Raw genomic sequence first — 15,857 nt, forward strand, 5'->3', positions numbered from 1 at the left:
GGGAATTCATAGAAGGTGACGACAGGACTACAACAACAAATACAACATGTACAAAAACAACAGGTACTTTGTTTTTGGCAAAAGATGGTTGAACTGTCAAAGTTGTCTATTGTTGTTTTTGTTGAAATCATGGACCGATATTGTTCATTTTCAATACCAGGAAAACCTTGTCAACAGAGAGTTTTTTTCAAACAAGAAATCTATTCAAATAATATATTTTCAATTCTCTTAAATCTGCCTTAACACTGCAATGATTCAGTTTTCATGTTTTTCTACACAAATAATTGCTCATCAGCTATTTGCACGTTGGAAATCCATCGTATACAGAATATTGATTTAAGAAATATAACTGCTGTTTTCGACATAATTCGACCATTTGAAGAAGCCTCGAAGATACTAGAGGGTATTTCTCTCCCTCCAACAATTCATTTGGTCTACATTTATGTAAACAGCCTTCTAAAGAAATACGCTGAAAACAATGAGGATATAAGTATTGCCAAGGGTTTGAAAAACGAGCTTAGGCACTACTTGGAAACTGTGTTTTTTTCTAATTTGACCATCTGGCATCGAGTTGCACTATTTCTGTTCCCACCTGCAAACAAATTGCTAAGTTTCTCTGAAGAAGATCGAAATCTTATAAAATTGAAATGTATTGAGTTGATACAAAGCCTAATACAGAATTGTGAGCCTATGACAGAACCACAATAACAATCAGTAGCTCCAATCTCATCGAAAAATTTAGAACTGTTGTCAGATTTTATTCGATCATCTGATTTTCATACCAACGAGGATTCAGTGGCCTCAGAGTTGAGACGATACTAAACAACCGAAGTGTCCTTTTTTGATGATTTCGACACACTTAAGTGGTGGGATTCGCATAAAAACGAGTTCCCCTTTTTACACAAATTGAGCTGCCGAATCTTAGCAATACCTGCAAGTAGCGCACCTTCAGAAAGGGTTTTCTCTTGTACCCGTAACGTAATTTCTGGAAAACGATGCTCGATTGCCTCAAATGATATTGCGGTAAATCAAATTATTTTTTTACACATGAATCACAAAAAATGCAGTTCCACAAGAAGTAGATGCTCTCTTCTTGTGGTCCTTATATTTTATATTTTTCAATTTACAGTAGTTTTGCTTACATCTCTAAATAACATTTAAATATAATTATTACATGAGTTAGATTAATAAAATATACATGTAATCAATAATGCATTTTATTTGTAATCTCGCTATAAAAATTCATAAGAATAGTAATTCGATCGAAGAATTTCATTATAATTAAATCACATAATAAAGCCCTCTATGATTCGATTCACTCGCTGTTTTGCACTCGATTAGAAACACAGAAACACTCTCAATACTCATATAATGCTATACTCTTTACATTCATGTATTTTGCTTTATTTGAAATTTTTGTCAAATACATTTTTGTTTTGAATAAATTATTATATTCATTCAAAAAACAATTAGTGAGTCAAAAACAGTGCTTGAAAAAAATTAAATGTTTTAAAATATTATTTAAGTCACTCATGCAGGGCTCTAATAGATACTACAATGGTATAAGTTCTGGTTAAATTTCGGAGCTTCAATAACAATAATATATATACTCTTCTCACGAAGGTGAAGGATATAATATAATAAATGTTTACCAAATTCGACTAAAATTTTCACAAATCATGGAACTAGTAGATTTAGGCCCGTTTTCTCAATGTATCGACAAAGTGCCTGTTACTAAATGTCGACATAAATTTATTAGGCCGATAAAATGTCCATTAACAATTTTGGATGGCAATGCCTCTCAAAATAGATGTGAAAGTTGAGAACCCTGCCTTCAAGGGACAACATGTTTACATAAATCAGCTGTTAATGTGGCCATCGACTGCCGGAATCTTTTGAAAAATTAATTATCCTGCATGTCTGCAAGGATAATAAATTCTTTCAGCATTCACTTGGAACTCATGTTCTTCGAGTTCATCCTCCATCAAATTAATGTTAATTCCTCTATTAAACTTTTTTTTATAAAATCTAGTTAATTTCGTTTACAAACACATAAAAACAGAAGTTAGCTGATTGAATTTATCTGTACGATAAATAAATAATTGGCAGATGAGGTCGGGTTATCTTTGCGACAGAATAGAAGCAAATGAGACATTGAGAAAACCAAATTTCTTTAATCTGCAGTTTTTCGTTGGGAAAAATGATAATCACCTAATGAGAAAACGGCCCTTAGAATATTATATACAAATATTGCGAATTTTTGCGACAGCTTCAAGTGATGTTAAAATAACAGAAAACTGTTTTTTATTCTTGTGGATTGGTAAGATCTTTAGGTGCGGGAAAGGGGAAATAGCAAACTGTATACATACATGTATGTATATATTTATGGTGATTATTTTAGAGGTTTTCTTTCATTTGTTTTTCACATGTCACGCGTGAATACTGTCTTTTTATTTTTGGCAATACCATTCCCAAATTTGACACTCAGTTTACGTCATTGGATACGCGACCGAATTGACCATTCCAGCCCGTTGTAGGGAGAATTGAGGCTGTAGCGGTGAAGACCATGACCAATCGCGTAATTCGCGAGATACCTGTATAAATTGTACCTTCTACATTGTACCAACTACAGCGTGTTCGCGGTATTATTGCAATACTTGAAACATTTCGAATGTTTTTTAAGGGAAGATAATCTTTCTGTGAATTCTGATTTATTTCTGCTATTCTGACTAGTATAGAAACAAATTAATACAATTGTCAGATATGTTCTAGGAGGGTATTATGTAGGGTATTCAATCGATTAACCGTTAATCGGTTAACCGATTAATTTTGGACGGTTAACTGTTCGAATAATTTGAAATTGCCGATTTTCAAATAACAAATAAACCGATTAATTTGTGTCGATTAACCGATTAACCGAAATTCCTTTTTTTTGCACTTTAAAAAATTGTTTGTATTTATTTTTCCGTTTCAATTCAAATACAAATTTCAAATTAAAATTAGATATTTTTTGAACATCCAATAAACATGATTAGTGAGTATGTATAACAACTGGCATATTTAACTCACATGTATTTGAAACTTTGTGTGTATTTACATGTATAGACGAAACTTTTTTTTGAAATTAGTTTTATCATAACTAAACGAAACTATTAAATTAACCAAAATCTAAAACAATCCAAAAAGGAATATTCTTTATCATGCTTTTGATTTCTCCAACATATACAATCTCCAACATATTCCAAGAAAACTTTTATTAAATCTAAAGAAAAAATCGTTTAAATTATTTTCTTTTTATAAAAGATTATTTCAGAAGATCTCACTAAAACCCTAAAAAAATCACACATCGCTCATTTTCTGCAACAACGTCATAATTAAAAAAAAAGTCGTTTCGAGAAAAAATTTCTTAAATAAATTTTCAACAAATCATGCGATTTCAGAAATATAAATTGTAGATGTTAATATCTTTCTAATCTGTATTTAACCCAAATTTTTACTTATCAAATATGCGAGAAAACATGAATTTTAATTTTGATGTTTACAACAAAAAAACACTCTCACACAAAAAATAATTGACTTTTTGAAATCTGATGAAACTATATGAAAGAGCATATTTTGTATTACTCAGTTCATAAAACACGGATTTTGAGTTATGACGTTATTGCAGCAAATATGCGATATGTTTACAAAAAAGATCTCAAATACATTATTTGCTGTTTTTTATGTTTTTGTACACAAAATTCGTTGTTGTATTTTCAATTTAAAATGAAAATAGAAATTATTCGGTTAATCGAATAATTTTAAATTAACCGATTATTAACCGAATAAATCTAAACCTCGATTAATTATTTGCTCGATTAACCGATTAAACCAGAAACCCGATTAATTGAATACCCTAGTATTATGACAATATTCACCAATTTTACTTCTAAAAAATGATCATACAAATATTATATGGAGATATTGCCAATGGAACATTTAAAAGAATAGCTTTGAGGCACATTTTTTATTTCATTTACAAAATAATAAATAAATCTTTACTGTTTTAACACTTAAACTAGTTACAAGTAATGACTAGAAACTAATTTATTATATAACAGATAATAAATAATTCATTAGTAGTCGAACTAATTCCAAGTAATGCCGACGGTATGTAGTAATCATTGAAAATTAGGTTCTTCAGTAATTGCAAGTCATTACCAAGATGTTGTTGGGTATGTATAGCAAGTCATTTATTCCTGATTTTTTCTAAGTGTACTTCAACTTCAACGGATTAAAATCGTTGAACTTTGTGACAAACAATTGTATTTATTTGTAGATATTAGTAAAAAATGTATAAAAAAATAAATAAAATAAATTTAATTATTAATAGCTAATATTTACTTATGTGCAAATGTACATACATACATATGTAGTAAATTAACAAAATGCATTCCTTAAATAGCGTTTTAGTTCCCACCTAAAATGCAAAATAAAGTATCACTAAAAATTCGAAATTGATTTTTATTGATTACGATTACGATTTTTAAAAAATAATATAAAATAAAAAATATATTCAAATTCACATTGATGATACGTTATTTTGGTTGCTGAAAACAAAAATTTAAAATAACGTAAGATACATAACATAAAGTGTACTTTAAAAACAGTTTTTTTTTTATCTAAGATATATTTCTAGTTTAATGTTAATCCAGATTTGAAAATTTTGTTTCAATATCTCAACTAGTTTATATTTTATATAGTTTTTTGCTTCTACTGTAATCTTATGAAAAGTGATGTTAAGCTATTTTGCATTTTAGGTGACGTTATGTACTTTATACAAATTATTATTGTAAATATTATGTGGTTAATAGAATTATGCAATTTCATTTCAAAGAAATCGATAACTGGAATAAATTTAATAAGAAATCAATTTCGATTTTATAGAAAATCTAAAGTCGACTATGATAAGAGTAAATTTGATTTAGTTAGAGTGATTGACGCCTACATAATATGTAGTAGTCAATAGTCACTCTATCTAAATCAAATTAAATCTTATCATAGTCAACTTTAGATTTTCTACGAAATCATGCCCAGTCATTGTTTAGTAGTTGTATAAAGAAAGAGCCAATTCATTTAGATCTGTCATAATTAGAACTATAAGATTGTAATTTTCAATTGAAGAAATCAAAATATAATATAATAATTCAATATTAAAAAAATTGTTTTGCAAAACTGTGTTAATAAAATGTTTTATTTGTTTTTATTTTGCAATTGTTCTTAATAAATGCATATTTTATTTGTTTTCAACACACTATGCTGTATCAACTTTCACGACTCAATAAATTATTCCTAGAATTTTTAATAAGTTTCCATTAACACTTTATAAATCGTTCAATTAATGCAGAATTTATTTATACTAATTAAATTTAATTCATTGTATATGTTTAAAAAAAGAGTATTGTGCTAATTTGTATATTTGAAATATTCAAAGATCAACAGATAGTTATTGTTAAAGCGAATGAACTTTTTTGCATATAAGTCTGCTCGGTAACTAGATATTACCTGAAGCTATTCTAAAACTATTTGTAATAGCTTTTTGTTAGAATTATTTTGCGTAGTACAGTATTGAATTTTAGGAGCTTCTGCTTAATGAACATCTATATATATAAAAGAGTAACGTTACTGACTGACTGACTGACTGACTGACTGACTGACTGACTGACTGACTGATTCATCATCGCACAGCCCAAACGGCTGAAGCTAGAACCACGAAATTTTAACTGTGTGTTCCTCCCTCCCCAAAACGATCCGATAAGAAGGGATTTTTGGAAATTCGAACGTTTAGGGGGTAAAAAAGTGTAAAAACGGGTAAATTCGGTAACCTTATATCTTCAAAACTAATAAAGATACAAAAAAACTTAAAATAGCATGTTACTCCATTTAAAAAATAAGCTGACAGGTGTTTCGTACTTTTTAGAAATTCGAAACTTTTAGGGGAGAAAACGGGTAAAAACTGTATTTTGGTACTTTTTTTGCACCCTATGTATCTTTTAAACCAATAAACATAGAAACAAATTTTAAATCGTATTCTTTAATTAACAAAAAATAAAAAATATAAGTTTGGTACTTTTTGGAAATTCGAACCTTTAGGGGATAAAAATTGTGTTAATTTTTGGTACTTTTTCATAAAATATGTTTTTCTATAATTTGACATAGACATACGAATATTTTATTATGAGCTCCCACCACGTTACAGAAATTTATTTGAATAAAATTGTACCACCTCAATGGGGATAAAAAAGGTACCAAAAACGGGGATAAAATCGGAAAAATACATTATATTTGAAATTATTAAGCCAATTTTGATAATTTTTTTTAACGTTGGTTCCTGGATTCATACAAAAATTAACTAACAGGGTGTTATTTGGAACTCGAGTACCAAGGTGTATATTGGGCCAAATCCGGGTAAACAGTTTGGTACTTTTTTAAAATATATTTATTCTTGGGCACATTAACACAGATTTTAATATTTTTATACATGCCTGTAGCATAAACAATTTTGGCAAAATGGAATATTTTTAAATTTCAAATTGTTTAAGTAAGAAAAGGGAAATTGGTACTTTTCTCCTAATGGTACTTTTTTAAAATTTTAAATTATTTCAGTTATCGACATTAAAGTTAGCTGATATGTATTTGAGTGAAGTTAGTGTTAGGAATAGGGGATAATATTTAGGTACCAAAATGTGTGAACTGTACTATAGGTACTTTTTTGTTCATCTAATGGTACTTTTTTGAAATTTCTATAATAATGGACTTAGAAACATGAAATTAAACATATATGGACCTAAGTGAGTGAGAATTCTAGGGGGAGACTTTTTGGTACTTTTTCTTTATTGGAATGGTACTTTTTGTAATTTCTTCACCAATGAACCTAGAAACATGAAATAAAGCTTATATGGAACCGAGTGAGTGGGAAACCACAAGTGTGGATTTTTTGGTACTTTTTCTATATTCTAATGGTACTTTTTTGAATTTTCTATAACTATGGACTTAGAAACATGAAATTAAGCATATATGGTCATAAGTGAGTGAGAATTCTAGGGGGAGACTTTTTGGTACTTTTTCTTTATTCTAATGGTACTTTTTGAATTTTCTATAACTATGGACTTAGAAACATGAAATTAAGCATATATGGTCCTAAGTAAGTGATAATTCTAGGGGGAGACTTTTTGGTACTTTTTCTTTATTCGATTGGTACTTTTTGTAATTTCTTCACCAATGAACCTAGAAACATGAAATAAAGCTTATATGGAACCGAGTGAGTGGGAAACCACAAGTGTGGGCTTTTTGGTCCTTTTTCTATATTCTAATGGTACTTTTTTGAATTTTCTTTAACAATGGACTTAGAGACATGAAATTAAGCATATATGGTCCCAAGTGAGTGAGAATTCTAGGGGGAGACTTTTTGGTACTTTTTCTTTATTCGAATGGTACTTTTTGTAATTTCTTCACCAATGAACCTAAAAACATGAAATTAAGACCGGAGTGAGTGGGAATCTACAAGTGACTGCTTTTTGGTACTTTTTCTATATTCGAATGGTACTTTTTGAATTTTCTGTAATAATGGACATAGAAATATGAAGTTAAGCATATATGGTCCTAAGTGAGTGAGAATTCTAGGGGGAGACTTTTTGGTACTTTTTGTTTATTCTAATAGTACTTTTTTGAATTTTCTATAACAATGAACTTAGAAACATGAAATTAAGCATATATGGTCCTAAGTAAGTGAGAATTCTATGGGGCGACTTTGTGGTACTTTTTCTTTATTCGATTGGTACTTTTTGTAATTTCTTCACCAATGAACCTAGAAACATGAAATAAAGCTTATATGGAACCGAGTGAGTGGGAAACTACAAGTGTGGGCTTTTTGGTACTTTTTCTATATTCTAATGGTACTTTTTGAAATTTCTATAACAATGGACTTAGGAACATGAAATTAAGCCTATATGGACCCGAGTGAGTGTGAAACGACAAGTGGCTGCTTTTTGGTACTTTTTCATTCGTCTAATGGTACTTTTTGAAATTTCTATAACAATGGACTTAGAAACATGAAATTAAGCATATATGGTCCTAAGTGAGTGAGAATTCTAGGGGGAGACTTTTTGGTACCTTTTCTTTATTCGAATGGTACTTTTTGTAATTTCTCCAATAATGAACATAGAAACATGAAATAAAGGTTATATGGACCCGAGTGAGTGGGAAACCACAAGTGTGAACTTTTTGGTACTTTTTCATTCTTCTAATGGTACTTTTTGAATTTTCTATAATAATGGACTTTGAAACATGAAATTAAGCATATATGGTCCTAAGTGAGTGAGAATTCTAGGGGGAGACTTTTTGGTACCTTTTCTTTATTCGAATGGTACTTTTTGCAATTTCTACAATAATGAACCTAGAAACATGAAATAAAGGTTATATGGACCCGAGTGGGTGGGAAACCATAAGTGGTTTCCCACTTTTTCTATATTCTAATGGTATTTTTTGAAATTTCTTTAACAATGGACTTAGACACATGAAATTAAGTGAGTGAGAATTCTTGGGGAAACTTTTTGGTACTTTTTCTTTATTCGAATGGTACTTTATGTAATTTCTTCAATGAAATAAATCTTTTACATGGGCCGAGTGTGTGGGAATCCATAAGTGGCAGCTTTTTGATACTTTTTCTTTATTCTATTGGTACTTTTTTTAATTTCTTCACCAATGAACCTAGAAACATGAAATAAAGCTTACATGCACCCGAGTGGGTGGGAATCCACAAGTGTGAACTTTTTGGTACTCTTTTATTCTTATATAATAATAATAATGGTACTTTTTGAATTTTCTATAACAATGGACTTAGAAACACGAAATTAAGAATATATGGTCCTAAGTGAGTTTGAATTCAAAGGGGAGACTTTTTGGTACTTTTTCTTTATTCAAATGGTACTTTTTGTAATTTCTTCGCCAAAGAAACTAGAAACATGAAATAAATATTATATGGACCCGAGTGAGTGGGAATCCACAAATGGGGAACTTATGGTACTTTGTCTTTATTCCAATGACACTTTTTGAATTTTCTATAATAATGGACGTAGAAACACGAAATTAAGCATATATGGTCATAAGTGAGAGAGAATTGAAGGTGGGACAATATGGTACTTTTTCTTTATTCTAAGCAGTGATGTTAACTTTTTAATTTCGATTACCGTACAGCCCTAAAAAAGTTACCGTTTTTTAGGTAAAATTACCGTATCCAAAGTCTTGTACAAAAATGATAATATATTCTTATTGAAACAGGTTTATTTTTATTATTCAATATATCGAGGGCCTATATTCAAAACTATCTATCTTAAAAAACACAACTTTTCAGGAAAGCCAAAAAACTGTTTTTTCGCGTATTACTTGAGTTATTAAAATTCGGTATGCTACAATTATTATAGTAAAATTCATGTTCAGCATTCAAAAATTAGTAAGAAAACATGAGTTGCAAGAGGAAATTATTCCAAAAAAAATATTTGAAAAGATAGAGGCTTTGCATTCGGAAAAAATTAATTGTATAAGATAGAAATGAAAATAAAGCAGCAAAAAGAATATGTTTGTAAGAAATTCACACCATAGATGAGGGCTGTTTTATTGAACATTTTACCACCAAAAAGTAATTTTCGTGAATATTAAAGATAGAGGGTTTTGAATATAGGACCAAGTTTGTAAAACAGCAGAATGCCATTTTTATCAACATCTTTTATTTGGCTTATATAAGCATAAATTCCTTATCAATTTCATTAAATTTTTAATACATTGTAATAATCAACACATATGGTGCTGAATGCATTTAAGTTATAATGCGTTCAAAATCATTTGTGTCTAATTTCATAAATTATTTAGTGGTACTAAATAAATAAAAGAAGCTGGTCTTAAGTAAATACATGACTGTTATTGATTTGACTCTGTTCTAAAAATTATAATTACTTTTGAAGCTTAATATGGCATGTATACGTATTAGCGTTGCCACTCATAAAATATGTTTCCTACCAAATTTCTGATTAAAAACTACCAAAACCTACCAAATTTTAAATATTTGTGAAATGCTATTGGATTCCTTTCAAAATGAATAGTTAAATTAAAATTATATTATTGCTGCTATAGCATTACCCTGAGGATGAATATTATTTAATTACACTACAATCATAAATATGTAACATCTAAAAATTATGTGTGAATCGTTTTATAATTGATTGACCACAAGCCCCATATAAGGCCCATATCTAAAACTTATTTTAAGGTGCTAAAACTCCTAAAAGCCTTGGTATCTCAACAAAATTCAACACAAATAAGTTTCATGGCGATCGGTACATAATTGGTCATAGCTGCCCACATCTGAAAATCACTCACGAAAATAAATTATTGAAATTTTAAAAGAAAAATGTTTTTGCTCACTACTTATTACTTCTTTTAACATGAATACACAAAATTTAAATAATATGTGTTATAATTTTAAAATATTTAAAATGTGTAAATTAAATCTATAATACGTTAAAAGTTTTAGTATTGCAAGGCCTTTGGCATTTTTTGAACTGAACACTACTAAATACGTACACATTTACTTGACTAAACTAAAAATTTAAGATAATTCCGTCTTCATATTTTATAAATAATTTTATTATTTTTTTGTTTTTTGTTAATTTCTTCTTAAAAATACATATTCAAAAAACCTACCAAAATGCGACAAAAATCGGAACCAACCAACCAAACTACCAAAAGTCAATTTGTTAACTTAAAACTACCAATTTTGGTCCAATTGGACCAAATCGGCAACGCTGATATGTATAGATATTACATTGTTGCCATATTAAGCTTCAAAAGTCATTATAATTTTTAGAACAGAGTACATACATAAATAAAATACAACAAAGTGATATGGTATTACCATACAATAATTAACTTATATTACTGATAAAATTATTAACATCTTTCTTTCTGGTTTCATCTGTCTAAAGTGAAAGTAGTGTTTTTAAAAATTAAAAAGTGCAAGTAAAGTTTTAAAAAAGTGTAATACTTAATAAGTGAAAAATATATAAGGACAAAATAAATTGTATAAAAGGTAACATTGTACCAGTTATTGTTATTTATTGTAATAAATTCTGTTTTTAAAATTGTTTAATATTTTTAATCGAATATCGTAATTTTATTTTAATGATATTCATTCAATAATTTTTTAAAAATTATTACAAATGTGTTATTAGTATGTAAGCAAACGAAAAAGAATGGTGACAGTTACCATACCATACAGTTAACCATTGACATTGTTTGTCTCCAACTAAAGCATTAAAAACTATAAGAAAGCTAATAAAGATCATACCAAATGATGGAAAGAAGAATTTTAAAACTGTTATTTTGAGTGATTTATTTTTATACCCTTCACCTTCATGAGAACGGTATATATAAGTTTGTCATTCCATTTGTAATTTCCACAACATAATTTTCCGACACTAAAAAGTATATATACAGTGAGTGTCACTCAAAATCGTACAACATATTTTTTTTTTAATATTATGAAATTATACAGGCAATAATAGATGATTATATAAAAAATTAAAAGTCATTTTATTAATTGGAACAAAAAATATGTATTTCAACAAAAAAGTTAACAAAACCTCAATTCGTTAAAAAAAGAACATCACAAAATTCATGTTTCATTTAAAATCGTACAATTATATTAAATTATAATTAAAACTTTACCCATTAAACAAAATTATAAAATTAAAATTATACCCAATTTTCTGATAGGTAATAGCACACACAATATAAAAATAGCATTTTAAAATATTTCCAAAACATCAACTTTCTAAAACAAATGAATATAATTTGATTACGATGGTGTACGATTTTAAGTGACATTCACTGTATACTGGATTCTTATAGATAGCGGAATCGATTAAGCCATGTCCGTCTGTCTGTCTGTTGAAATCAATTTTCTGAAGACCCCAGATATCTTCGGGATCCAAATTTTCAATAATTCTGTCAGACATGCTTTCGAGTTTCCTATTTAAAATCAACAAACTCCGTCCATAAATAACAACCTCTGAAAATTTCATCAAAAAAAGACAATTTATTGCATGCTTTGACAAAAAACCCAACAAAACGTATGTTTGGATGTGCGTGCTTTGCGTATTTTGTTTCTTTTGGCGTTGTTGTTGTTTTTTATACAACTATAAACGTTTGTTTGGTTGTGTGTTGGTTTTTTGACAAAAAAGCAACAAAACGTATGTTTGGATGTGCATGCTTTGCGTATTTTGTTTTTCTTTTGTGTGTTGTTTCTTTTGGCGTTGTTGTTGTTTTTTATTCAATTAAAAGTATGTTTGGATGTGTGTTGGTTTCATTGCCTTGCGTATTTTGTTTTTGTTTTTTCTTTCGGTGTTCTGTTTCGTTTGGCGTTGTTGTTGTTTTTTGTGTTCTTGATAAATTTAGGATGCTGTACGCTGAAAGTGGGCAATGTACATACATATATACTAATTATAAAAAATAATAATGCATCCACAACAAAGGTGAAGGGTATATAAGATTCGGCATAGCCGAATATAGCACTCTTACTTTATTTACTTTTAATAAACACTAAACTAGGATTTAATGTAAAATTTAATTATATTGGTGGTTTTCTAGGAAATTTTGTTTTGTTTATCACAAAAAAAACGTTTCATCGATTTGATTTTTTAATATTTTCTTAGAAGTCTATCATTGATGTCAGCTTTAACCACTTATATATAAGGGTTAGATTACAAAATCGAAAATTAACAATCCAAAGAAGCAGTCTAAAATTACATATGAACATATTAAAAAGTAGGTCAAGAAATATTTCTTATGCCTATTTCTTGTAGTGAGTACAACAACAGACTAGCAAACGGACTCGTGGCTGCGACTTATTTTTTTTATTGTTTGCAAATTCTATAAACAAGTTACTAACAAAACGACTTATTTCGGCGAACAAAAATAAGTACTTATTCGAAAAATAAGTAGTCTAATCGGCAAATTCCCCTTATTTTTCGGCTTATTTGTAAGCAAAGTTTTTGTTGGGTAAGAAATAGTTTCAACAAATTTGTGACCAAAACCAAAATTTCCTCGAAATCCGGCAATTTAAAAAATTTTATCATCATTTAGTGTTTATTAGAATCCAAAAAAAAAATTGATATTTCATTTTTGTTACTTTTTTAAATATTGAAAATGTAAAATTTGATTTCAGATATAAACGAAATTTTATGTTTATTTTTGGTATCAATTTTTCTATATTTTATATATGCACATATCAACATCTATTGAATGAAACATGAAATACAAACATTAAATTCTTTAATTTGTTTGTTGTGAATTTAGCTACTTCGACGCAAACACGAAGAAAATAAAATGTGATACCTCTAAACGTTATCCGATTTTTTTAAAATTTTCAGCATTTGATTTTTAGATGACGAAGAATTATTTTAATAACGAATAAATATTCAACTAATAAATTAAGGAATGTAAAATTTTCAATTTCGCAAAAAATCTACATTTCTATAAAATGAAATCGAAAATTTTTCTACAAATTGAAAATTTTTCAAAAAATCTACAATTTTAAATCATAAATATTTTAAAAAATCATAAAAATTCATCAATTTTGCAAAAAATTTACAAATTTAATTTGCAATTTATATTAAAAAACCAATTCGAAATTTTGTTACTTTTTCGACCTTTTTTATCATGTAATGCATTACATGATATTCATCATATTCTTTCTATAATTTGTTAAGAATTAATAAAAAATATGTTATTCTTTGTAAATAAGAGAGAAAGAATGATGATTAAAAGCAATCATAATTACAATTGTTTGTTTCTCACTAAAGCATTAAAAAACAACAAAAACGAACGAAGATCATATTAAACGATGTAAACAAAAATAATTTTGTAACTTTTATTTCCAATGATTTATTTTTAATCGGAAAATATAAATCACAATTTAGTTATTTTAGTTATTTTAGTCTCTGGTAAAAACGAAGGCGTATCTAATAAGGTGACGTTGAAAAGCCAGCTGACTATTTTTTGCTCGATTTGTTCCTTCATTTCTAGCTGTCAAAGTTTGTTTACATTTCTTTATTAATTTAAATTAACGTTTTTGTTTCTTTTAATAAAAAATTTAAAATAGTAGAAAAGTGAATAATTGATAATATAAGAGTGAATGGAGTACTTATTGAAAGTAAATTTCACGTATTTATTTATTTTTACCCCTGTTTTTGATTTTTGCAGTCTGCTGTTGTTTAGCTGTTTGACAGCTAGCAAATAATTTTACAAAAACAAAGTACATGTTGTTTTTGGTAAAGTTGTATTTGTTGCAGAATTGGGTATACCTGTAAATATATTTGCCTTGGTAAAAACAGAGCTATTAATTATTTAATATTATTAATATTTTTAAATACTAATTATACAAAAATATTGATATTTGTTTAGTAGTAACTATTACATATTCATGGTATTATTTGAAAAACTGAAAATAATATAAGAGAGTTTAAGAATGATGTTTAAAAAGAGCAAAAGCAGAACTGTTTTAATTGTATTTTATTCGATAATTCACCATAGAGTGGTGAAACGTTTTTTTTTGTATATATCGTACCGAAATATCACAAGGTTGGAGCGTAGGTGTTTCGAGTTGATTAAAAAATGTTCAGTATCGCTGGAGACATGGGGCAAGTTGATCACCTCGGATCTCACATTTTCTAAACAAATCTCCAATTATGATCAAAATTAAATATTTCCTGAGAAGATCAACTAAAAATACCCTTGCATGTGTAGGTTATCTGTTTTAGTTCTAAGTGATATTTGGGTTAATTCATTTGTTTATTTTTTAATTTTGTTCAATCTTTTTTTGGTTTCCTACATATACAGACGGTCAAATTTTTTTTTAAATACCAGCTTTATTTGTCATAAAATTCTGAATAAATTAAAGGCAGTATATTTTACCTTTTTTCGGAAAAAAGTCCCTATATTTTTTCTTTTACAGACAAAAAATTTCATCGGGACTACGTATAATTTAAATATGATCCGAAAATAGAACTTAATACATAAGCGTATAAAATAAAAGTTGGCTCATTTAAGCGCATAGTACTGATCCTCGAAAAAGCTCCATATTTGTATAGCCCTATTTAATATTTAACCGTTTGACGACCACGGGGACACCGGTGTCCCAACACAAAAATATTGAATAACTAAATAACGAAAAAAAGAATGGTTGCCATTTTAATTTTAATTAGTTCGTAGACATGTCTCTTATTTATGTGTTTACATTAAAACAAGTTCGGTTACAGCATTTATTTTTTATAGTCTTTGAATATTTACAGTTTTATTTTGGTACTGTGTTCATGAATTGTGCCAAAGTCTTTATAAATGTATAAAACTTTTTTATATTGCGATATATATATTAGACCTGGTAAGTGCATTTTTGTTACATAAAGTTATTAAATCATTATTCATGTTGCATGTAAGGACTGAGATCGAAAAATTTTTAACATACATATGGGCAATTCCATATCATCGTACGTGACATTTGTACGCCTATAGAGTGGAATTGATTTTGCAAAAATAAGAGTATCCAAAAATAATTTGGTCTTTATGTTCCATTCATATATTTTGAAATAATAAAAAGTTCTTACGAATCATTGTTGCCCAAAATATCGAGTGAAATAAGGGTATATCGTACATGACATAAAACGGAAGTCATTTTGAGGTACATGTAGAAATATGCGAAAAATTTTCGAATCGTGAGAGGCGTTATATTTTCTTTTAATTTCTTACACTAAACGAAACATTTTTCC

At 28.2% G+C, this 15,857-nt stretch overlaps 1 protein-coding gene across 1 annotated transcript in view; it reads right to left on the minus strand.

The window, feature by feature from the left end:
* Positions 1–15,857, minus strand: part of Agpat2 (1-Acylglycerol-3-phosphate O-acyltransferase 2) — a 79,664-nt gene that overhangs the window by 14,699 nt on the left and 49,108 nt on the right. The window lies entirely within an intron of this gene.

This window comes from Calliphora vicina, chromosome 2, assembly GCF_958450345.1.
Source record: "Calliphora vicina chromosome 2, idCalVici1.1, whole genome shotgun sequence".
In the NCBI taxonomy this organism is placed as follows: Eukaryota; Metazoa; Arthropoda; class Insecta; order Diptera; family Calliphoridae; genus Calliphora; species Calliphora vicina.